Consider the following 26,175-nt stretch of genomic DNA (forward strand, 5'->3'; position numbering starts at 1 on the left):
GAATTCGCATTTTGAGAGTTTGGCATATAGGTGGGCGGCTCGCAGCTTCTTTAAAACCGCTCTGACAAGGTTGACATGTTCCTCTTTTGTTTCGGTGAAGATAAGAATGTCGTCCAAGTAAACAAGGACCCCCTTAAACAGGTGCTCCCTTAGAACGTCATTGATTAATTGCATAAAGACTGCAGGGCCCCCTTGTAATCCAAATGGCAAGACTTTGAATTGATAGCACCCCATGGGGCAGTTAAATGCAGTCTTCCATTCATCCCCTTCCTTAATTCTCACGTGGTAGTAAGCTTCCCTTAGGTCTAGTTTAGAAAAAAAATTTCCCTTTCGATAGGTGTGACAGCATGTCTTTCATGAGGGGTAGAGGGTATAGGTTGCTTTCACTGATTGTATTCAGGGCCCTATAATCCACGCATAAACGTAAAGAGCCATCCTTCTTCTCTCTAAAAAGGACCGAGGCAGCCATTTTAGGCTTGGCTGACTCAATGAAACCTCTCTCTAGGTTTTTTTTTTTGATGAATCTTTCCATTTCCTCCTTCTCCTTTGGGCTCATGGAGTATAATCTGGGCTTCGGGAGTTTTGCCCCAGGCTTGAATTCAATTGTACAGTCTGTGGGTCGGTGGGGGGGGAGCTCATTCGCCCTTTCCTCACTGAAAACATCAGCAAGGTCTCTATATTCCTCTGGTATTTCTGTTAATCTTTTTTCCTCTCCTATGGATGCTTTTTCTATTCTTGATTCTGGTAGCCTCCCTTGGGGTTTTAAGTCCATAGGGTCCCCCTTTGGGAATTTGATTTCTGTCGTCCTCCAATTTACCCAGGGGTTCCATTTTTTCAACCATTCCATCCCTAGAATCATTGGGCATTCCATGCCTGGGGTCACCACAAACATTATGTCCTCTTCATGTTTGCCCAGGGAGAGGTGTATTGATAGAGTGGCTAGGGTAGCTGGCACCCCCCGTGCTATGGATCCATCTAACTGGCCAAATGAGATTGGTTGTTCCAGTCTCCTCGATGGGATGCCCAGATTACACACTAGTGTTGGGCTAATGAGGCAGCGGGTGTAGCCAGAGTCTATTAAGTCTTTCACCTTCACAGCTTCGGGCATGGGGGGGGATTAATATAGTCACTGTCTTGAGGATGGGTGTGATGTGTCCACTTACCAGGGGTTCGCCCTCCAAGCTGTCGTCTGAGGCATCCACCGGCCCTGTGGTGTAGGCTGGAGTTCTTTCCCCTTGGTGAGCAGAAGTGGGGGGTTCCGCAATTTCCATCATTCTCATGGCAGTTTCTTTTGGCTTAGCTGAAGACTTTCCGGATTTGTTGATTGGGGATTTGTCTGGGTTGTGCTGGGGGGCTTTGGAGCAGCATTCTACAGCTCGATGCCCTTCTCTTCCGCACTTGAAACACCCCATTTGCTTCTTGGCTGTAGCCGATGATTTCACCGGTTCGTGTGTCAGCTCAGGCGGGGGGCGGCTCCATTGTTTTCCTCGGCGGTGCCTCTTCAATATGTCGATCTCTGCTTCCTCTGCCAAGATGTACCATTCCTCAATTTGGTATGGGTCCCCTCGGGGCAGGCAAGCGTCATATAGATCATAATTTAGTCCGTCTTTGAAATGGCTAAGGAGGATGTCTTCTGGCCAATTCAGTTTGCTGGCAATGGCCCGGAATTCTTGGGTATATTCAGCCACTGGGCGTTTGCCTTGCCTCATTGTTTTTATCCTTTCACGGGCTTTGCGATCAGCCAGGGGGTCTTCAAATCATCTTCTCAGAGAGGACATGAAACGGTTGAAGTCGCTGAGTTCTGGGGCATTGGAGTCATGCAAGTTCACCACCCAATCTGCAGCCGGTCCATCCAGGGCAGATTGCACGATCCGGATGCGGGCTTTGTCGCTGGGGATGTCCTGCCCGTATTCCTCCATGTAGCTGAGGACTTGGGTTAGGAAACACCCCAAGCGTGTTGGCTCCCCTTTGAATTTCACCTCCAACGGCGGACGTCTTGGAATGGATCAGTGCCTCCGTTGTTGGTGGTAGTGTCTTCCATCCAGGTTGCCATCTGTGGTCCAGTAGGGGGTGGGGACTACTGAATCAGCAGATGTCCCCGGGGTTGCAGGTTCCACGTCCCCCTCAGTGTCTCTCCCTTTGCGGCTCCAGCAGCTGAGGCGGCCATAGGGCTTAGGATTCTCCTCTCTTAGGGAGCTGAGAGTTCTCTTCATCAGGTCAATAGCTTTCTCTAAGATCCAGTCTGAGTACGGTGCCCAGCTTTCTTCCTCTTCACTTGCGTGCAGGGATTTCTCCATCTCCTGCTTCCATTCTGGTTGCTTGGTCCCCCGTCTCAGGGTCACCTTTCTTGATTCCTTTCCCCACTTACTTTTCTTTCCAATGCCCATTGACCAGCGAGGCTTGTGGTCCCATGTCTCCACCACTTCTTCTCCTGAGGAATCTGACCTCTCAGATTCCAACATCTGGCAAGGTTCCAATTTGGTCAGCGGCTCTCTTTCCAGGGAGTTTTCCCCCTTTCTTGCTCCATTGTCTGACATGGTAATTTTTTGCAAAATCCCCCGGCATGGGTCCCCCTTGCAGATGGATTAATTTTGCAAGTCCTGTCTAATGTAAGGACCCACCCCACTTTGTATCCTAAGAAGACAGAACTCTTGGAATAATTCTTCCAACAGGAATCCTTTATTAAGAGAAAATGGTTGCAGGCATTCTAGACAGGACTTGGGGTTCAAGCTCTCCCATTCAAGGTTTTAAGGGGTTCCCCAGTAGTCCCACCCAATCACCCCCCTCTTCCAGTGACAGTTTCAGGCATCACAATCCCACCCCTTTTTTCCTTTCTTCCGGCTGGATGGAGACTTCAGATAAACTACATGAAAGGTAAATAGCCTCCTTTGTTATGATGAGGCCTTTTGGTGCTATCCACATTCAAACCCTTTGAAGTTGTACCGAAGGAAGTGAGGGCCATAAAGCCCCTTTTTTCACCCCCCTCTCTTTCTTTATGACAGAATCCAGAGAGGGCAGAAATGGGGTTTTCTATAATTGATAACTGGAGATGAAGTATAATTGGATTCTGACACCGATTTTGAAAGAACTGTGCAGTGAAATTCTATTCGAGGCTAAATACCAAAGATGCGGACTGAAGCTAATATTACTCTAATACCTAAAGAAGATACTGATCTGACACAAATAAAAAATTATAGACCAATATCATTATTGAATGTAGACTATAAAATTTTGACCTTGATAGTGGCAGAAAGAATTAAGAAGTTTCTGATTGAATTCATAAATACAGACCAAAATGGCTTTTTGCCTAAAAGACAGATAAAAAAATAACTTAAGAATGATTCTTGATGTACTAGAGTATTATGAAACTCATCTAAGGAAACAGATGACGTTAATATTCCTTGACGCACAAAAAGCGTTTGATAATGTAAACTGGCAATTTATGTTTCAGCAGCTTCTAGAAATGGTCTTTGAAAAAAAATTCATAAATGCAATCCAAACAATTTATGATAAACAGACCTCTAGAATAATTGTAAATGGGGATTATACAGAAAATTTCGAAATTAAAAAGGGTACAAGAAAGGGATATCCTCTATCCCCACTGCTATTTATATTAACATTGGAAGTATTGAATAGAAATATTAGACAAGATGCAGAAATTAAAGGCCTCGAGATAAAAGATGAAAAATATAAATTACAAGCATTTGCAGATGATTTGGTTTTTATACTGGAACAGCCACTTGAAACAAGTACTAAACTGCTGGAGAAAAAATAAAAAATTGGAGAAGTGGCAGGGCTGAGAATAAATAGAGAAAAGACTAAAGTGTTGACAAAGAATTTAACAGAAAAACAGAAAAGCCAACTTACAAAAAAAAACAAATCTTCAAATAGTTAAAAAAGTTAAGTACTTGGGAAACTATTTAACAACAAGATATGTAGCAGTAAAAAAGACAACTATACAAACTATACAAATAAAATTGGATTTGGAAAAGTGGAAAAATCTTCAATTGCCAATGTTGGGGAGAATAGCTACAGTGAAAATGAACATTTTACCAAAAATACTCTTCTTATTTCAAACGATTCCTGTAAGACTGGGAAAAGCTTTTTTTGACGAACTGAATGCAATAATATTGAAATTTATCTGGCAAGGAAAAAAGAGTGAATTAAACTGAAAATGCTACAAGAAGCTAAAGATAGTGGAGGATTTGGACTCCCAGACAGCAGGTTGTACTATCAAGCAACTATCTTAACATGGCTTAAAGAACAGATAATGCTTAGAGACAAAAGACTATTGTATCTGGAGGGGCATGACCTGCAGATTGGTTGCCATGCCTTTCTGTGGTATGGAAAGAATAAAATACATAGATAGTTTCAAAACCATTTTATAAGGAATGCACTTCTTTTAGAATGGGAAAAAATAAAAGAAAAAAATTACATTAAGATACCTGAATGGCTTTCAACAATGGAAGCTTTTGCTTACCCAAACTTAATTAACTATGATAAAGTTGTAACTTATAAAGATATTTTGGATAATGAAGGGAAACCGAAACAGAGACAAGATCTACAACAAGGTATTGATTTAGCATGCTGGCCATACCTGCAAATTCAAACGAGACATGAAAAAGATGTGAAAACAATGGGATTTTATAAAGAACTGACAGAATTTGATCAAATATTATTAAAGACAGATGATAAGTTGATTAAGAAACTTTATATAGATTTCTGCTAAATCTAAAGATGGAAGAAGAACAAGTAAAAGAAACAATGATAATATGGGCAAAGAACTTTGGATACACTATGGAGTTAGAAGAGTGGCAAAAACTATGGGATAGAAATATTAAACTAACTAAAGCTGTGCCATATAAAGAAAACTTGTATAAAATGTTTTACAGATGGCATATGACACAGTGAGATTAGCAAAAATGTTTTAAAATACCCCAAATAATTGTTGGAAATGTAAACAAAGGCCAGGTACTTATTACCATATTTGGTGGACATGCCCTAAAGCAAAAAGGTTTTGGGTTAAAATACATTCATGGTTGGAGAAGATGACTAAAAAACAAATCGACTTTAAACCAGAATTGTTTCTGCTAGGAATAATAGGAGCCAACTACGAGAAGGAGAGCAGATATCTAATATTACATGTACTAACAGCAGCAAGAATTGTATTTGTCCAATATTGGAAAAATGAAAAGTAGTATTAAGTATTAATTTAAAAAATTCCAAAGTGCGCAGAAATGGATAGATTGACTTTAGAGATTAAAGAGAAAGAAGATTCAATTTACTTTAATACATGGGATAATTTTTATCAATAGCTAGAAAAACTATTTAGAGAGAAAGTAATGTGATATGTAATTTTGAATACATACTAGTAAGAAGGATGACATGGAGTGATTAACTAATATTGCCTAAGAGAATTAACCATATTTATTATTATCACTCATTACTATAACTATTATTGTTGTTTAAATATATGTACCCAGACAATATGTTGTTTACTAAATATTGAAAATGTTACCTGGGGAAATCCCAGCCCCAACCGCAACCCTGACCCCAACCCTAACCTAGACCCCAATTCCAACCCTAACCCAATTCTACCTCTAACCCCACAAATACTAATAAAACTTGAGAGAGAGAGAGAGAGAGAGAGAGAGAGAGAGAGAGAGAGAGAGAGAGAGAATATATAAAATCACATACACTTTGGAAAAATATGTTTATTGACCAATGCCAAGATCTAGTAAACTGCAGTTTATTCATCTAAATCATTATGTTCTTATAATAACTTTCAGTGCAGGTGACATAAATGTAGCTACAGTTCTTACTTATTGATCAATTCATTGGACTGCTATCTGACTTTTCTCCCGGGGGACATATTTCACAATACCTTGTGAGATGAATTGAGGTATGAGATATTGACTGGCCTAAAATGACCTTATGAAAAGAACGTCAGTCTCCTGATTCTACTTTAACATTCTACCACTATACACACTGAATTGTCGTTTCCAACATCAACATTATTTTTATAGAGCTACAGAAAATGTTTGGTACTATGTGACGTAGCACTATATTTATGCTTACCCAAAACCAAATAAATACATTATGGTATAGCATATAAACCAGGCCTTTGTTTTTCAGTCATATGGGTTTCATCAACCTTAAATTAAACATGTTATTCTAAGTAATAGCACTCAAATGAAGAGAAAAATACTAATCAAGCAATGAAACAGGTCCTGATTCACTATGGGAAAGCTAATATCACAATATTGTGATGCACCTGAAATGTCTGAGTTCCAGTCTGTGAAATGAAATTGCATTTTTCATTTAAAAAGATGAAGTCTATTTTATTTAAAAATATCATTATAATATGTTGAATAGAGTGATTCAAATTGTTTCCAGAGGCTAAGCATCAGTATCTTATCAGAATTAGTATAAAATTAGAGAAGTAATAAACACAATCGTATTCAAGATATATAACTTTTATTCCCATTGCTTCTTGATACAAATATTTACATATATGCAATCATTGATATTTATTGTACAATTTTAGCACATAACTTTATTTTCTTTAGGCATAATACTTTTAAGATGCTTAGCAATTATTTGTTAAAACAACTTTCTTGATCAGGAACTCTAGGAAGATCTAGAGCAGGGGTGTCAAACTGCCAGCCTGCAGGCCAGATGCATCATCGGGAAACCACGCCCACCCCATTGCTGGCAATGGCAAAAAAGTTCCGATACATTGTGCAACGTCACGTGAAGTCATGAGTTTGACATGTCTGATCTAGAATGTTCCTATCTTTCTTTTCACAAGTATATCAGTTATAATTCTACTCTAGGGAATGTCCTGTTTGAGTCTTAAACTCTCTCACACACAATTGTTAGGTGAGGAAAGCAATTTACTCACGGCTCAGCAGATAATAGCAGACAAGGGAAGAAATTTAAATAAATGAAGACTCTCCTTACAATAGAATAGTAGTCAAAATCCTGTCCAAAGTTTGGAGAGCCAGGTCAGGTTTGTCACCCAATCCAAGGTCAGTTTCATGAGCAAGATTCACAGGAACAACATAATAAGAGCAGGAGACTGGACAATTGTTTCCAACAGAGTAACACAGCTCACAACTGCCTCTTAAATCAGCCTGTAATCAGTTGCCTTTAATTAACAGTTTCTTGTGCTTGCTGCAGCATGACTGTAACTGGTCTGCACAAAGAAGCAAAGTCCCATCTGTGGGATGCAGGGAGCACACAAAACCACGCACTCTCTGGTCTACAGAAAAAGCTTTCTCCACAGAGCTGGTCCCTGGTGCCCAAAAGGTTGGGGCCCTCTACTCTATTCTACTCTCCAAGTATGAGGGCAGGAGCTGGCTATCTATGGGTGACAGCAGTGGTATGCAAGGTCTCTGGGCCACTGTCATACGAAGTGGCCCTGAATGATGGTCGTGTGATCCAACGTCACATTGACCAACTGCGCTGGAGAATTCCCAGCAACTCTTCCGCTCCTAGCTCTGCTCTCGGGGGGGGGGGAGGAGGACCACAATTACAATTGTGGACCAGGGTCTCTCCAACATCCCCAGGCTTCAGCTACTGCTCCAAACAGGGAGTCCACAGAAAGGGGGTTCGCCATGGAGGCAGCTCTGGCCTCCAGCATTCAGGCCACTCCAGCTGTTGGTCTAGGGCTCAAGGGACAGTGCTCCCAAGAGGAGTCCAGTGGGGACTTGCGGAATTCCACCCCACCACTGGACTTGGGGAATTCTACCCCCCGAAGGAACCCTGGCTTGGATTTAGCAGATACAGCCAGTCAGCAGCTGGATGGGTCCCCTGGGTCTTTGGGGCAACAAAGTCCTGGTCTGCCTAGCCGGGCAGGCAAGCTGGCAGGCCAGCACACACACCGGCCATGAGAAGATCAGGGTGGGCCAGAGGTCCTCCCAAATACTTACAAGACTATGTACGGTCCTTGTCAGTTCATGGGCAGGCCTGGTAGTCTGGGTTAAGTAATGCAGCTCAAGGGGAGTGGGGAGCATGGTGATAGCAAGACTGTAGTGTTGTGTATATAGAGATGCAACGTATGCAATGTAATGGAGTGTTGGAGTATTTAAGATAATAAGTGTGCCTTATTATTTTAGCCAAGGGGGGAGGGGTGTTATGTCCTGGGCCAGCAGGCACAGGCTGCAGTAATTGGCCCGGGAAGACCATGTGGCTGCTTCCAGCCTTTGCAATGATTGGCCAGCAAGGTATTGTGCAGGAGGGCTATAAAAGGGGGCCGCATCATTTTAAAATCTGTTCTGTTGGTGTTGCAATAAAGGAGACTGTTGGAACTCGTTGCTTTGTCTCAATGCCTCTTTTCCTGAAACAGAACAAGGGTTTTGAGGCCATATGTCATCATCTGACTGCTCCAGGTGTTCTGATAGTGCCTGTATTTGATCAGTCTGAGATGACTCCTGGCTTGGAAGTCCTGAGGCTAACATTCCATGGGTTCTGCTGGAACAGCTTCTTCAGAGCCAGAATTTGAGTTCTGTGAACTAATGAGAAGTCAGAATAACAGGCAACAAATATATTACTGCAAGGTCACTGTCCCTTGATCAAACCTGAGACACTAGAAAAGCCAATCAGGAAACTCAGGCAGAGACTTCTTAAAGGAACACTACTTTATTCGATTGAGTGAAGTAGCTGGGTAGAACACAATCTGAAACGCTGGCATAGATCATTCTTGTACACTCCCTTGTTCCTGCCTCAGTACATCCATGTACGTATTTCCCTCGCTTACATGAAATTTGTCCCTGATGCAAGTGCTGATTACAGAAGCGAGGTAGCCGTAGTTAGGCTAAACAGTATTCTTTTAGTTCCATGTCTGAAAGTATTCTGTGTTTTCTTTTTCTTTGATTCTCTCTCTTTTTTTAAATAATTTTTTTTATTTTCCATTTATTCAACATATACAACAAAATTCACTTTACAAAATAACCATAACCATAGGTGCCGCTTGCTCCTTCCCCCCACGCTGCATCCACCCTCTCTAATACTTTCCCTACTTCCCTCCTCTTTCCCTCCTCCCCACCTACTCTCTTCCCCTCCCCTTCTCCTCTTGCCATCCTACTTCCTCCCTTCACCTTCCTCCCCTCTTATCCCTCTCAAATACAGGAATACAGTGTAGGGGAAGTGCCCAAGCAGCACCTCTCTCGTAAATTACCATATCTATATTATCCTATTCTACCTATTTACCCACCCACTCTCCCACCCACCCACCCTCAACCCCCCCTCATTTCCCAGAGCAGAGTACAGGGTTATTAATAACAAAATTAACAATATACAAGAAAAAAAAAGAAAAGAAAAGAAAAGAAAAAAAATCATACTTAACCCTTAACTCCCCTTAAATTACATCATCATAAACAAGTCTCTTATACAACATTTACTATAAAATTTACTCATAAAATAAATGAAACTTTGTAGTCCCATACTTCTTCTGATTATAATCTATCCATCTTCTCCATACAATAATATATCTTTCTCCTTTAAATAAGCAGAAATTTTTGCCATTTCTGCAAAATTAGAAACTTTGGATATCCATTCTTCTAAAGTAGGCAATGAATCTTTCTTCCAATATGAACCTACTAGTAACCTTGCTGCAGTTAATAAATTCAACATTAAAATAGTTTCTTTGTCATCTAAATCCACAAAAATACCCAATAGGAATAATTGAGGAGTAAACTTTATCTTCCTTTTAAAAATCTTTTGAATGTTCCACCAAATCATGATCCAAAAAGCCTTTACCTTTTTACAATTCCACCAAACGTGAAAATATGTCGCATCCATATTACCACATCTCCAACATTTGGGTTGTAAATTAGAGTACATACAAGATAATTTTTTAAGATCTAAATGCCACCTATAAAACATTTTATAAAAATTTTCCCTCAAATTTTGGGCTTGTGTAAATTTAGCATTTCTGATCCAAATTATCTCCCATAAATCCAATGGGATAGGTTCCTGGATATTCTGAGCCCATTTAATCATACAGTCTTTAACCAATTCTGTTTCCGAATCTAATTCTATTAAAGCATTATAAATTCTTTTTATATGAGCCTGATTCTGATCTTTAATCTGAATTACCAAATTTTCATCTTCTAATGTTATTCCCTCTTTCTTATCTACAGTCCACCTATCCACTATTTGTAAATATTGAAACCATGACTGTAAAATATTTTCTTGCCTTAATACATCTAAAGATTTTAAATGCCAGTCCAAACCTGACCAAATTAATAATTCTTTATACGAAATTTTTTCAAAATTCATCCCCTTAGAAATTCCCTCAATTATGTGTCCAGGAATCCCCCAGATAGGTATTTTATAGTTTATAATACTTTTTCCAAACTCGAAGTAAGGCACTCCTCAAAATATGTGATTTAAAAGCCCGGTCAACTTTCTTGTTAAAAATTAAATATGCATGCCAACCATACATTAAATCCCACCCTTCAAGAGAAAGAATATCCTTATTTGTTAAATTAAGCCAATCACTTATCCAAGTTAAAGTGGCTGCATCAATATAATTTAAAATTAAGTGCTTTAAGTCCTCCTCTTTCTCGGGCATCTTGCAAAATCTTAAACTTAACCCTTGGTTTCTTCCCAGCCCAGATGAATTTATTAATACCCTTCTGCCATTCCTCCAAATTTACGGCTTTTTTTAAAATAGGTATCATCTGAAACAAGAAAAGAAACTTTGGTAGAACACTCATTTTTACAGCTGAAATTCTTCCCAACAGTGACAATTGCAATTTTTTCCAGTCATTTAAGTCCTTTTGTACTTTTGCCCATAATAATTCATAATTATTCTTATACAATTTTCCATCTGAAGCCGTTAAATATACTCCCAAATATTTAACCTTTTTCACCATCTGAAAACCTGTAGATTTAACTAAACTTTCCTTATCGTTAACTGACATATTCTTAGATAATATCTTAGTCTTGTGATTATTAACTTTAAAACCAGAAACTTTCCCATACTGTGTTATAAGTTCTAATAGACAATCAACCGCTCGAGTCGGTTGTTCCAAAATTAAAACCAAATCATTCGCAAAAGCCCGCAATTTATACTCATTCTTTTTTATCTTTATACCCTTGAGTACCGTTGATTCTCGAATCTGAATCAGCAGAATCTCCAATGTTAAAACAAATAACAATGGAGATAATGGACATCCTTGTCTTGTTCCCTTTTCAATAGTGAAAGTCTCAGTCAGTCCCCCATTGACAACAATTTGAGCAGATTGTTGCTGATATATAGCTTTAAGCGCATGTAAAAACTTATCCTCAAAATTCATTTTCTCTACCAATGAGAATAAAAATTGCCAATTTAATTGATCAAAAGCTTTCTCAGCATCCAAAAATATAAAAGCCACAGGAATCTGATGATTCTTATCCAAATACTCAATTAAATTAATAATTTGTCTTACATTGTATTTCATATATCGCCCTGTTATAAATCCTGATTGATCACTGTGGATCAAATCCTTCATAACTTGCATTAGTTTGTTTGCCAAAATTTTTGAGAAAATCTTATAATCTACATTTAACAAAGATATTGGCCTGTAATTCTTAGGCTCTGTAAGATCTTGATCCTCCTTCGGGATCAATGATATAAACGCTCTTTTCCAGGAAGGGGGGACTTGTGCTCCCAACAAAATACTATTAAACAGTTCCTTTAATGGCTCCATCATTTCTTCAGATAAGATTTTATAATACATTGACGTCAATCCATCTGTTCCTGGAGACTTTCCCAACTTTAACTGCTTAATGGCTAAGCCAATTTCCTCCACAGTAATTAAACAATTCATCCCATTTTGTTGTTCCTCAGAAAGTTTAGGAAAGTGTGCTGATTGTAAATATTTATCTATATCCATTCCCTTTATATTATCACTTGAATATAATTTTGTATAGAAATCTAAAAAACTCTTTTTAATGAAATTATGCTGAAAAACCTCAGTACCTTTATATTTTACTTTCTCTATAATCCTAGCCTTTTGTTTCTTTCGTAATTGATAAGCCAACCACCTCCCAGGCTTATTCGCATTACAAAAAGTATTATGTCTCATGTAACGCAGATTGGTTACATCTGATCTGCCATCAACATATTAAATTGTTCCCTAAGCATTTTTATAGAAACCTTTAACTTATTATCGGTTGGATTAAGAACAAGTGCTTTTTCTTTTAATTTAATCTCTTCTTCTATTTCTCTACGTCTTTGTAAACTTTTATCCCTAAAAACTTTGTTTAAATGAATCAAAATTCCCCTCATGTACACCTTACTGGCATTCCAGACCATGGGCATCAATGTACCCTTATTCATATTTAAAGCAAAAAACTCCTTCAGATACTCTTTACATTTTTGTACAAACTCTTCCCGAGTAAACAAATTCTCATTCAGTCTCCAGGGTCTTCTATTCCCATCTTCCAAATGTAACTCCATCCACACCGGACTATGGTCAGACAAGGTCCTAGGAAAAATTTTTACCTTCTTAACCCTAGGAAGAAAATCATTAGTAATCAAAAAAAAAAATAAAAATCAATCCTTGAAAATGACTGGTGTCTGTCCGAATAAAAAGTAAAATCTCTATCACTTGTATTCCTTTCTCACCAAATGTCAGTAAGTTCCAACTCTTCTTTCAAATCAAAAAAAGTTTTGGGTAATTTAGTTTGAGTAAAAGTTTTAAAAGAACTCTTTTTATCTATCATTGAATCCAAAACTCCATTCCAGTCACCCATCAAAATTACAGATTTGTAGTCCAACTGAGATATCTTCCCATGCAAAAGCTTATAGAATTGCTTCTGTTGTTGATTAGGGACATATAGTCCAACAATGAGAACTTTCTTGCCTTGTAATAGTAACTCCACAAAAACATATCTTCCTTCCGAATCAGCCTCTATTAATTTAGCCGATAAGTTTTTCTTCACATAAATTACAACACCCTCTTTTTTCCCTGGAGCTGGAGCCATAAAATGTGATCCCAAACGAAAATTTATCAAATATTTTGAATCCTTTGAAGTTATATGAGTCTCTTGCAAACATATTAAGTCATTATTATATTGTTTCAAATAGTGGAAAACTTTTCTCCGTTTCTGTGGTGGGTTTAAACCATTAACATTCCAGGTCAGGAACTTTGCCATCTCCACTGGCCTGAAGCCTCTGAAGCATGGCCTGAAGATCAATTGTCGAAGATCTTTTAGGTCTTGCCCCTCCCACAGGCTCTGTAGTAACCGTTCCTTCTATTTTATCACCACTCTTCTGCTGCTCCTCTTTTTCTTTACGTTTATGTGCAGCTCATGTCATCCTTTGTTCTTTTATCTCAAAATTCTGTGCAGGCAACACTGTTTGTTCCATAACCATCCGTGAAGAGGCTCCTGCCATAACAGGCTCTTCAATTTTCCTTATTTGTGAGGGTGAGGATGGTCCTGCCTTTAAAATAGAGTAATAAAAATCTCTTGCCTTTAAAACTGTAGTTAATCTGTAATGTGTTCCATCATAATTCATTACTATTCCTCTTGGAATCTCCCATCTGAACTGGATTTGGTGACGTTTTAACTCATCAGAAAAAAAGGTGAAATCTTTTCTGCCTCTTAGAATTTTTAAAGGTATTTCTTTTAAAATTATCACATCTTGGACTGCAATTTGAAACCTCTGTTTATAAAAAGCCTGTATAATTTCATTGCGAATAGATCTTCTGGAAAAATAGATGACCACATCTCTTGGTAGGTTTCTCTGTCTAGCAACCCATGAGTTGACTCTAAAAAATTTTTCTATCTCATTCCCAACTTCTTCTGGTCTCCATCCAAGATTAAAAGCAATATCTTTAACAATAAGCATCTTTAAATCTTCCTGCAAGTTTTCTTTCAATCCCCTGATGCGCAATGCAAACTCCATTTCTCTGTATTGTGAGATAGTTTGTTCATCCTGTGTAGATTCTATCTTGTTCTCCACTTCCTCCATTCTAGATTCCAGTTTTGTTGCATTTTCAGTGATCTCCTCCATTTTATCATCAATCCTTTCAATATGCAAAGCAAGACCTTGAAACGCAAATAATATATCCTCTCTGACTTCCTTATTTTTTTTCTCCAATAATTCTTCTGTAATAGCCCTCTCTGCAATTATAAGATCTTTTACCTCCTCTTTAATATCCAAAGCATTCAATTTTAAAGCTTCTTGTAAGTCTTTAAAAGAAATTGCAGGAGGAGGGGAGGGTGGGGGTGACTTTGGTTTAGACTGAGAAATAGGTTGAGTCATTGGGGAGGAGATAGAAGCTTTAGGAACTGAGACCAAACATTTTGAAGCCATTCTCTTAAATTCAAAGGAGCAAAATTCTTGCCTCTATAATATCACAGTTCTTTAAATAATAATGATAGTAAAAAAGAAAAAGAGAAAAGGGGAACAAGATTTCTGCCTGTATATTGAAACATAAACTGTATCCAACTTTTAACTTTGTTGCAAAATCAAACAAGAAAGACAGTCACCATTTTGCCTTTCACTTTCCCTTTCTTCTTCAAAAGGGAAAGTAAACAATGAAAAGGGAGAAGATACTTGCAGGAGTTAAAGTCACAATCAATCCTAAATCCACTTTCTCCTGGTCTGCTCCGTCTGCATATAAATACTCACAAAGCCATCGAAAAAAGCAGATGTGGGAGCGGCGTCTTGCTTCATCCCAGAACTTCAAGACAAAGACGTCCTGGAGCGCGGAGTTGGCTCAGGCTCCGAGGGAGCTCTACCCTCTGATCCCCAAAATTATAGGGATCCAGGGGAGCTCTTCCTCTACCTGAGCGGCTCTTCTCTTCCCTTTCTCCCAGGGAAGAGATTCAAGCCGTGGGACAGCTGATTGTCAAAGTCCCGCCAGCTTTTATGCGATCCGGGAACGGGCGGCTTCTAAGAAAGCCGCCATCATTGCAGCTTGATCCACCGGAAGCCCTTTTTCTTTGATTCTCAATGTGAGTCTATCCATTTCAGCACAGTCCAGTATTTTCTTAATTTTTGCTTCATCCAATGGTGTTATCTCATTTTTCCAGTGCTGCAAAAATACAATCCTCGCTGCTGTTAATACATGTAATGTTAAATATACATTTTGTTTATCAATTTTTTTCTGGAATTATACTTAATAAAAAAATTCAGGTTTAAAGTCTACGTGTTTCCCTAACATCTTTTCTAACTAAGTATGTATTTCTGTCCAAATTTTTTTTGCTTTAACACATGTCCACTACAAGTGATAATATGTATCAGGATTTTGATTACATTTCCAATGTTTACTAGACATATTTTTAAACACTTTTGCTAATCTAATAGATGGAAAATGCCATTTTATATTAATTTTCTTTATACGAAGTAACCATTGTCAGTTTATAGTTTCTTTCCCAGAGATTTTGCTATTTCTTTAATTCTATATTACATCCAATTTTTTTGCCCATATTATCATTGCTTCTTTCATTTGTTCGTCTTCCCTTTTTAGATTCAATAAAAAATATACAGTTTTTTAATCATTTTTCATCAGAAGTCAACAATACCTGATCAGACATTGTCTGGTCTTTATAAATTTATTGCATTTGCAATCAGGGCCATGATCTTCTAGCTCTTGTTTAGATTTTAATTTCCCATCTGTATTCAGAATATCCTTATATGTTAAAATTTTCTCAAATTTAACTAAGTTTAGATGAGTAAATGCTTCCATCATTGATAGCCATCCTAGGATTTTTGTACAAATTTTTAATTTTATCTTTCCCCATACATATAATAATGTGTTTCTTATATAGTGGTTTTGAAAATATCTATTGGTTTTATTCTTTTCATACCATAAAAATGCATGCCACCCAAGTCGTAAGTCATGTCCTTCTAAATATAACAGTCTTTTGTTTCTGAGGGTTATCCATTCTTTAACCACTTTAGAGTGCACGCTTGGTAGTATATCTGAAAGTCCTCCATTTTCTTTGGCTTCTTGTAGCATTTTCAGTTTAATTCTGGCTTTCCTTCCTTGCCAAATAAATTTCAAGATCAATGTATTCAAATCATCAAAAACTTTTTTTCTATTTTTATAGGTACTGTTTTAAATAAAAAAAGGAGTTTTGGCAAAATATTCATTTTCAATGTAGCTATTCTTCCAAGCACTGATAATTGTAGGTTTTTCCATTTTTCTAAATCTATTTTTATTTGATTTAGTAATTTTATATAATTATCTTCTTTTATTGTTGCACATCTTACTGTTAAGTATATTCCCAAATATTTAACTTTCTTAACTATTTGTAAATCTATTTTTTCTGACAGTTGTATTTTTTGTTAATCTGTAAGGTTTTTAACTATAACTTTGGTTTATTTTCAATCCTGCTATTTCTCCAAACTCTTCTATCTTTTTCAACAGTTTAGACGTTGTCGCCAATGGTTCCTCTAGGATAAATAGCAGGTCATCTGCAAATGCTTGTAGTTTATATCTTTCATCTTTTACTCCATTCCTTTAATTTCTGGATTTTGGGAAGAATCCAGAGAAAGAAATATTTTGGGAAATATTATAAAGGCAGAATATATTTCCCCAAAGGAATAATGGAGAAGATCTTTTAAAAAGACAGAAACCACCCCCCAGAAATCAGCCCCAGCTCCTAGGCAGAGGCCAGCTTTTAGAAATGATATGATAGCAGTATTCAGGGGTTGCCACAAAGACGAGGGAGTCAAACTATTCTCCAAAGCACCTGAATGCAGGACAAGAAGCAACAGATGGAAACTAATCAAGGAGAGAAGCAACCTAGAACTAAGGAGAAACTTCCTGACAGTTAGAACAATTAACGAGTGGAACAACCTGCCTCCAGAAGTGGTGAATGCTCCAATACTGGAATTTTTAAGAAGAGACTGGACAGCCATTTGGCTGAAATGGTATAGGGTTTCCTGCCTGAGCAGGGGATTGGACTAGATCAGTGGTTCTCAACCTGTGGGTCGGGACCCCATTTGGGGTCGAACGATCATTTCACGGGGGTCGCCAAACAAGGCTGTCTGCCATTTTTCCCCCTTGCACCCGGTGATGTATGGGGGTCACCACAACATGGGGAACTGTATTATGGGGTCACAGCATTAGAAAGGTTGAGAACCACTGGACTAGATGACCTCCAAGGTCTCTTCCAACATTATTATTATTATTATTATTATTATTATTATTATTATTAATGCAAATTCAATAATCCATTCAGGAAGGTTCGATCCAGGAAGCTAGAAATTAGGAAGACAAAGACACCTCAAATCTACATACCCCCCCCACACACAAATTCTAAGGACAGGAGACATAATAGGATTAATTCACCAATACCAAAAGGGCATACTCAGACTCAAGTCAAAGTACATGATACAGGAAATACAAAGTCTCAAACAGGAACAGGAAACAACCTCAACAGCCCCAGAAGGTATAAAAGCCCACCATTCTGCTCCATGTGGTCAGTTTTTCCAGAGCCATCTTTCTGTCTGCTTTCCTCTTCAATAAACTGCAACCTTCTTTCTAAAGCAGTCTCCGTGCTGTTTATTCCCAGCTTGGACTGGATCCTGATGAAGATTTTTCTTTCAACAGGATCTTGTCTGGTATTCCTATTGAGAACTTCCAAAGTTAGTAAGAATAGCAGTGGGGATAGTGAACATCCTTGTCTTGTGCCTTTCTTTATATTAAAGGTCTCTGTATAGTCCCCATTGACAATTACTTTTGCTGTTTCTTTATCACATATTATCGTAATAGTTTTTATGAGCTTTTCTCCAAAGTCCATACAGTTTAATTGTTATATCATAAATTGCCAACTTATATTATCAAAAGCTTTTTGAGCATCTAAGAAAATTAGAGCCATTTATTTTCCTGGGTGCATTTCATAGTATTCCAGTGTATCTAAAATAATCCTCAAGTTATTTTTTTATTTATCTTTTTAGTAAAAATCCATTCTGATCTGGATGAATAAATTCCGTCAAGAATCTTTTAAGTCTGGATCAAGATTTGACCCAGCCTAAGAATTATAGACCTATATCTCTTTTGAATACAGATTATAAGATTTTTTCAAAAATATTGGCAAATAGATTAATGCAAGTTTTGAAGCAATTGATTCATAGTGATCAATCTGGATTTATAACTGGAAGTTATATGAAATATAATGTAAGACAAATTATTAACCTAATTGAGTATTTGGATAAGAATAATCAAATTCCTGTGGCTTTGATATTTTTGGATGCTGAAAAAGCTTTTGATCAGTTAAATTGGCAATTCTTATTGAAAGTTGTAGAGAAAATGAATTTTGGGGATAAATTTTTGTATGCTCTTAAGGCTATATACCAACAACAATCAGCACAAATTATAATTAATGGAGGATTAACAGAAGCATTTAAAATTGAAAATGGTACAAGACAAGGATGTCCATTATCCCCATTATTATTTGTTTTAACAATGGAGATTTTATTAATTAAAATTCGTGAATCAACTACAATAAAGGGAATAAAAATAAAACAGAATGATTATAGGTTGAGAGCTTTTGCTGATGATCTGGTTGTGACATTATCTCAGCCGACAGATTCGGTAAGGGATTTGATGGAAATTATAACCCAGTATGGGAAAGTTTCAGGTTTTAAGGTTAATAACAATAAGACTAAAATATTACTGAAAAATATGTCTATGAAGGAAAAGGATATGTTAGCTAAATTAACAGGTTTTGAAATAGTGAAAAAGGTTAAATACCTGGGAGTATATATTACAGCTTCTAATGTCAAATTATACAAAAATAATTATGAGATATTGTGGGTAAAAGTGCAAAAGAATTTAAATGATTGGAAAAAATTACAATTATCTTTGTTGGGAAGAATTTCAGCGGTTAAAATGAATGTTCTTCCAAAGTTTCTTTTTTTGTTCCAAATGATACCTATTTTGAAAAAAGATGCCAACTTGGAGGAATGGCAGAAGGGTATTAATAAGTTTATTTGGGCAGGGAAAAAACCAAGAGTTAAGTTTAAAATTATACAAGATGCACAGGAAAGAGGAGGACTTAAGGCGCCTAATTTAAAATTGTATTATGATGCGGTGGCTTTAACACTGATTAGCGATTGGCTTAAATTAATAAATAAAAATATACTTCTTCTTGAGGGATGGGATTTATTATATGGATGGCATGCATATTTAATTTATAATAAAAAAGTAGATCAGGTTTTTAAATCTCATATTTTAAGAAATGCTTTATTACGGGTCTGGAAGAAATATTATTATAGGTTAAATTATAAAATTCCAATTTGGGGTATTCCCGGACACGTGACAGAGGGGGTATCTACAGGAGTCAATTTGGACATGATTTCTTATAAGGAATTACTTAGTTTGGAAGGGAAGGACTGGCAACTAAAATCTCTAGCCGAGTTGAAGCAAGAAAATATTGTACACTCTTGGTTTCAGTATAATCAATTGTTAGTTAGGTGGAGTTTAGATCAAAAGATATTACTTTAGAGGATGCGAATTTGATAAAACAGATTAAAGATCAAACTCGAGCTCATATAAAGAGAATTTATAATGTCTTAATAGAATTGGATTCTGAACGGAATTAGTTAAAGATTGTATGGTAAAATGGGCACAAAATATCCAAGAGCCGATTCTATTGGACACATGGGAGATAATTTGGGTTAGAAATGTAAAATTTACTCAAGCTCAAAGTTTGAGAGAAAATTTTTATAAAATGTTTTATAGGTGGCATTTGGATCCCAAAAGTTGTCTTGTATGTATCCTAACTTGCAGCCCAAATGTTGGCGATGTGGTAGTTTGGATGCAACTTATTTTCATATTTGGTGGACCTGTAGAAATGTAAAAGCTTTTTGGATTAAAATTTGGTGGAACATTCAGAATATTTTTAAAAGAAAGATAAAGTTTACTCCTCAACTATTTTTGTTGGGTATTATAGTAGATGTTGATGCTAAATAAATTAATTTGATGTTGAATTTAATAACAGCAGCAAGGCTGCTGGTAGGGCAATATTGGAAGAAGGATTGTTTGCCTACTATAAAAGAATGGATGCTTAAAGTGTCAAACTTAGCAGAAATGGCTAAGATTTCTGCTTATTTGAAGGATTATTCACAAGAAAGATACATTTCGGTTTGAAGAAAATGGATAGATTATATTCAGAATAAATATGGGACTAAAAAGTTCCATTTAGTTTATGAATAAATTTTAGACTTTTATTACTGTTATTATTATTATTATCATTAATAGTTTAGTATAGTGGAAATTTTATGATATTGTGTTGTTTAGATATTAGGATTTTAATTTGTTTATATGATTAAGTTTATTCTTAAATTGTTTACTTTGTGTTAAAAGAGAGTTAAAGTGCATTATATTTGTTTATCTATATAGTTGGTTAATGTTAGTTAGATTATGATTATTATATTTATTACCCTGTATTCAGCTCTGGGAAGTGGGGAAGGGGGAGAGGGGGGTAGAGAGGTGGGTTTGGGGTGTATTTTGTAATTTTTTGTAAAACTTTTCAATAAAAAAAGATTTTTTTAAGTCCCTCTGCTATTATTGAGGCGAAGATTTTGTAATCCACGTTTAATAATGATATTGGTCTATAATTTTTTATCTGTCAAATCTGAATATTAAAAAATATTTGCTTCTGTCCATGTGTTTGGTAATTTGGCCTCTAATAATACCTCATTGCAACTTCTTTCATTGGTAGGCTTAGTGTATCTTGTAAACATTTGTAGACCTCTGTGGGTAGCCCGTCCAGTCCTGGGGTTTTATTGTTTTTTTTTTTATAGCTTCCATCATTTAGTATATTTTTAAAGTTCTCTGGAATTTTTGGTAAATTAGCATTTTCCAGATACTGTATTATTTTTTCCTGAGAAATTTCTTCTGTATCATATAGTTTTTCATAAAATTCCAGTTTTCTGTCTACAATTGCATTAAAGTCTCCTATCAAGCAAATAGTTTGATATTCCATTTCCAATATACTCCTATGTAATTTTTGATAAAATTCTTCTTGTTTGTTATATCTGTTTTTGATTTGTCATTATTTCTACCGCACTGGGCACACAGAGCCCTTTCTGTCAGCATGCGGGCCAGAGGCATGCTCCTCCCCCTTTCCACGTGCGCCTGACTAGTGGGAAGTGGAGAGGACAGGAAAAGTGAATTCAGCAGTGCTCTTGTGGGAAAAGCTGCGAGAGCTGGGCGGGAAGAGGGGAACCAGTATAAAAGCAGGTTTTGGCGGAAGTGTAATGAGAGCGCGAGTGAGTAAGCAGACGCCCTTTTGAAGTGAGTTTGGAGAAGACAAGTAGGATACAGTATCTGTTTGTGTGCTTTGCAGAAGGCTAGTGGGGGAAGGAGGATATGTAAGTTTGGACTTTGGAGAAAGGGAGAGAGAAAGAGAGGAAGGAGGGGAGGGAGATGGAAGGAAGGAAGGAAGGAAGGAAGGAAGGAAGGAAGGAAGGAAGGAAGGAAGGAAGGCAGGCCGGGCCCACCAGCACCGCTGGGCAGATGCACGGCCAGGCCTGCCCCAAGTGATGCTGAAGCTAGCCAGCCCTTCTGCGGGAGCGCGGGGAGGAGAGTGGCTACCCACGAGCACCATGCCTGCATCCCTTCGGGCTCCCTCGGCCTCTCCTCCTCCAGGCTGGGGCTGGTCAGATTTCTCCCATGGGCAGCAATGTGCCCACTGTCAGCCCATCCCCAGCCAGCCCTCCTCCTCCATCCTCCTTGGCAGTGACACGCGACCCCCGGACTGCGACGACAGCTTACCTGCTCCAGAGTCCTCTCCTTTTGCAGCCTCTGCCCAGTGGCTGGCACACTGCCTGGCCAAAGTCCTCTCCTTTTGTGAACTCTGTGAAGCTAGAGATAACGGATTCCCTACCCTCATGATCCCACCTGCCAGGCGGGGAATTGGCGGATCGTCCCACCACATGGCCCTGTGCTGTCCACTCTGGGGTCCTCTCCTCCATTTGCAGCCTCCACCCAGAGGCTCCCACCCCTCTCCCCTTTGGGTGCATCAGACCGATTGGAGGGAAACTTCTGCAGCCAGAAAGGTGGAAGGCAGGTTGTTGCCGTGGCCATTCTTTGCTTCGGGCGTCCCGATTGCAGCTGCGGCATAAGAGTGCAAGCGGGCAGCAGAAGGCACAAGGAACCCCAATCCCAGCACAGCCCCTTCCCACTCTCCTCCTTCCCCCTCAGAAGAGCTGCAGGGCTCAGGAGCCTCCCATGCCTCCCCCACTCCCCCAGGGAATAAAATAATCATGAGATACTCTTCTGTTTTAACTTTTTTTCCTTGTCGCTTTTTGGTGTTTTCATCCTGCTTTTCTGAAACAGCAGCGTTTGGGGGGCGTGTACTGCCCCCTTCCCCCCAAGCCATCAGCTGAGCAAGATGCCCTCCTGTCCACTGTCTAACCCACCAGAGCCCCCCTGGATCTCCCCCAACCCTGCCCGGCCCCCACACTCATACCTCCCCAAAAGCAACATCGAGCTGGCCATGCCCACCCTGGCCACACCCACCCAATCTGCCATGACCACCATACCATGGCCACCCAGCAGGCCATGGCCACCCAGCAGGCCATGCCCAACCAGCATCCGGCGATACTAAGTGGGTTTTGGATTGCAGTTTGGACAATCGGTCTCTAAAAGGTTTGCCACCACTGTCCTAGTCAGATGGAAACAGTTCAACAGGCGAGGCAAGTATTCTTCAAAGTTTCACTGCTGGGCTTGCCACTGGAGAGGGGATGATGGAACTTTCTTTTTTTTTAACAAATTTTATTGAGTTTTTTAATTCTTAAGAGAAGGTACGCAGGACACACCATGGTGGTGGGGTAATTAAACATCCAAAAACAAAACGTGTATACATAGTACAATCAATACATCAAATATTCCCTCTCTTTTTCCCTCAAATAGCATAGTATATTTAAAATAATCCAATTCTAGCTTAAATTTATTCAACCTGAACCTGTTTTAAAGCTTTATGAATTTAAAATACTGTAATCAGGTATCCCTTCCAAATATATTCTAGTTCCTTAATTTTAGCATACATCTTATTTATTTCTTCTTCCACTAATATCCCCTATTTAAACAAAATAATGTCAGACCTTAAATCATTTCAATCCATTAGACAGACTTCAAATTACATCCAGTTAATTATCATAACTACTAACATCCATGTCATCAAACAAACACATCATCCTATTAAATTAACTCAATTAATTATTAATTCAATCTGAATCTAAAACATCTCTTCAAATTTCTTCATTACAATACATAATAATTTTCATACAAATAAACCTATCATTCTAAAAAATACATTCTTAATCTTCTAGATTAACTTTAATCCATTATATAATTAAAGTGACAAAATAATATTAAGCTTTAAATCATTTCAGTTCATTAAGCAAATTTCAAATTTCATCCAATTGATTATCATGCCTTACCACATCTATATTATCATAAAAAAATCATCCACTAATTTAAAACACTGAATTGATTATTGAAACAATCCAGATCTAAAAAACCCCACAATTTTTCCCATTCCAGTACATAATAATTTTCATCAAAATAAACCTATTATTCCACCAATTACATTCTTAATCTATTTTAAGATATCTGTTCTAATAATCACTCCCCTATATTTTCCCCCTTATTTCTAAGTCTGAATCTTAGTCCTTAAAACAGTCCATAAATCAACAGTGCCTTTTAATCCATTACACATCATTTTAAATTTCTATTTTCAGTCTTATTCTGGCCTTCTTTCTATGCCAGGCAGGTTTCCATAACCAAGCTTCCCTTTCAACCGAAAGATCTCTCTTTATTGATTACAGCGCCCTTTGAAGCGACAGAAATCCCATCCTCTGTATTAAGCCTCTGTTTCTCTCATCCTTAAAGCTTCGTTGCTTTAAAGTTTCAAGTCTTAATCTTTGGTTCTTCTGATCCTCAAAACTATAAATGACATGTTTATAAGGTAAAGTCTCTTTTATCTCAGTTGTTTCCTCTTCTAGTAAATTTTGATTTGTAGAATGTTCAGATATAGTCTGGAGATCAGTTTGAAGGTTTGAAGTGGAACTTCTGGTTCTTAATTCTGTAGTAAACTTTTTTATTGTAGACATATTTCTGCAGTAGCCTCATAAATCTTTTCCAATATAAGTTTGCAGTTTAATTGTAACTGAGCTTTCTCCATATTGATAGTAATTGAAGAGAGTCTCTTTTTTCCTTTTTTGTGGAGGCTGTATTTAGTAAAAGTTGAGCAGTGTTCACCCCCACAATTCCCACTGTTACATTAGTTTATCTTTTCTCTTGAAAAAATTTGAAGGTCAGGTCTATTTCATCTCCAAAGAATGACCAGAGGTTGCAATATTAGGTTTTTGCCAGTAGATGTCCTCAATAGATTAAAGAAAATCTTTTCCAGACACCATTTCCCCCCTTTTTTCTATCTTTTAAAATATGATGTGAAAAAAGAAATAATCTTCAAGCATAAAGTAATAATACAGCTCTTTAAAAAAAGTTTTTTCTGTACCCCAAAACAGATTAAAATAAAATATAGTCTCTGAAATTTTATTCTATTCCTTTGCTCAATGCCTTTCTTCCCAAACATATAGAAGCTGCTTTTTCAAAACAGGGAAATAGTTCCAACAAAACTCTTACAGGCAAAAAAAAAAAAAAAAGCAAAAGAGAGTAAAGAGAGGAGCCGAAAAAAAAGTCTCACCCAGATTCACCACAGTGGTTCTCAATGCTTAGATGTTCTTTGACTTGCGGTTTGAAGCAGCTGGGTGATCAGCCATTTTACTGGCCGATCTTCCTTCTCCGTCGGCCCTCAGAGATGGCTTGGACAGCTGGAGGAGCCACCGCTCCTCCGCAGCCGAGCGAAACCTCGTTGACAGAAGTCGCACCCTCCAGGGCAACTTTCGACCCGCATAAGGATCTATCAGTCGAAGGAAAACTAGCCGACGAGGAGACGAGTCTCCTCGTACGACTAGGGATGCCATGAATCGGAACCGGAAGTCGGGATGATGGAACTTTCTTGATTCTAGATCCATGGACCCATGCCTTGATTTATTCCACTTTTACCACAGTTAGGGTACTCAGGAGAACTTGACGGGGCTGGGATCACTTAGGACTAGTACTTATAAGTGACAGTTCTTTCACCCAAACCCACTCTCCAGGAACAGTGAGTGGTGGTACTTCAGAGACAGGTGGTAGGGAAGACTGGGCCTGTACTGAGATAGAAGACAAAACTTGTTCAGATTATGCAAATACTGAGCAGTGAGAAGGCACCTGCTGCATATAGAGAGGGCCTTCCTCAATGGTGAACCATTTTCCATTCCTCACAAAAGAAGATCCATCAGTCCAGAACTGCACTTGAGGGTCTGGAAGTGATCATCCACTAGGAGTTGAAGGTCCCTCTCACAGTTACTGTTTTTAAGCCAGGTCTCATCCAATCTGTACTTGTACCTTTGATTTTTCCTGCCTAAATGTAAAACTGGTCATGAAAGGGATGTGGAACGTGGCGAAATCGTGCCAGGACCAATGGGCCAGGTTGTTCGTCTGGACCATAGGGCTGTCCTACTCGGGTATGAGGAAGACTCAGCAAGGGAATCTCTGACATTTCAGCACCCCAACAGCCCCTTCCTCATCTTGCACAGGGATGGGGAGTGGAGCGAAAGCTAAATCCAGAGGATCCGGCGCCAGGTTTCTAGCCTGATGTCTTAAACATGACACCAAACCAGCTTTTCAGCCTGACTGGTGGCAGCTTATTTTAACAATTTATTATTATAAAAGATACAAAATTATTATAAAAGATAAAAAATTGAGTCCTGCAAATAAAGATTATCTTTTTTCCTAGTTTCAGTATTTCATCTTAAAGTACCAAAAGCTCCAATGGAAGGAAAAAAACTGACATATTTTAAGTATGTATGCACATTGTACTCTATCTCTCAGTCTGTGTGTATCAGAACCTAGGCATTTTTAAAAAACAAAGTGATCACTAACAAAGAACATTTCAAATCCATCCAAAATAATAACAAATAATGTACATGGCAATCAGATATACACGGAATAATCTGCAAAGCAATTAAGAAAGCAGTCCAGATAGGCTCAAAATGCGTGTCCACAAGTTTTGGAAAACAGTAAATCTTTTTAATGATAATTGAATGGATAATTTACTACCAACATATCACATTTATTTTGCCACCATGGGCTGGTACTGAAA

The sequence above is a fragment of the Crotalus tigris genome, unplaced genomic scaffold (assembly GCF_016545835.1).
Source record: "Crotalus tigris isolate CLP2741 ecotype Arizona unplaced genomic scaffold, ASM1654583v1 scf7180000017753.6788120, whole genome shotgun sequence".
Classification (NCBI taxonomy): domain Eukaryota; kingdom Metazoa; phylum Chordata; class Lepidosauria; order Squamata; family Viperidae; genus Crotalus; species Crotalus tigris.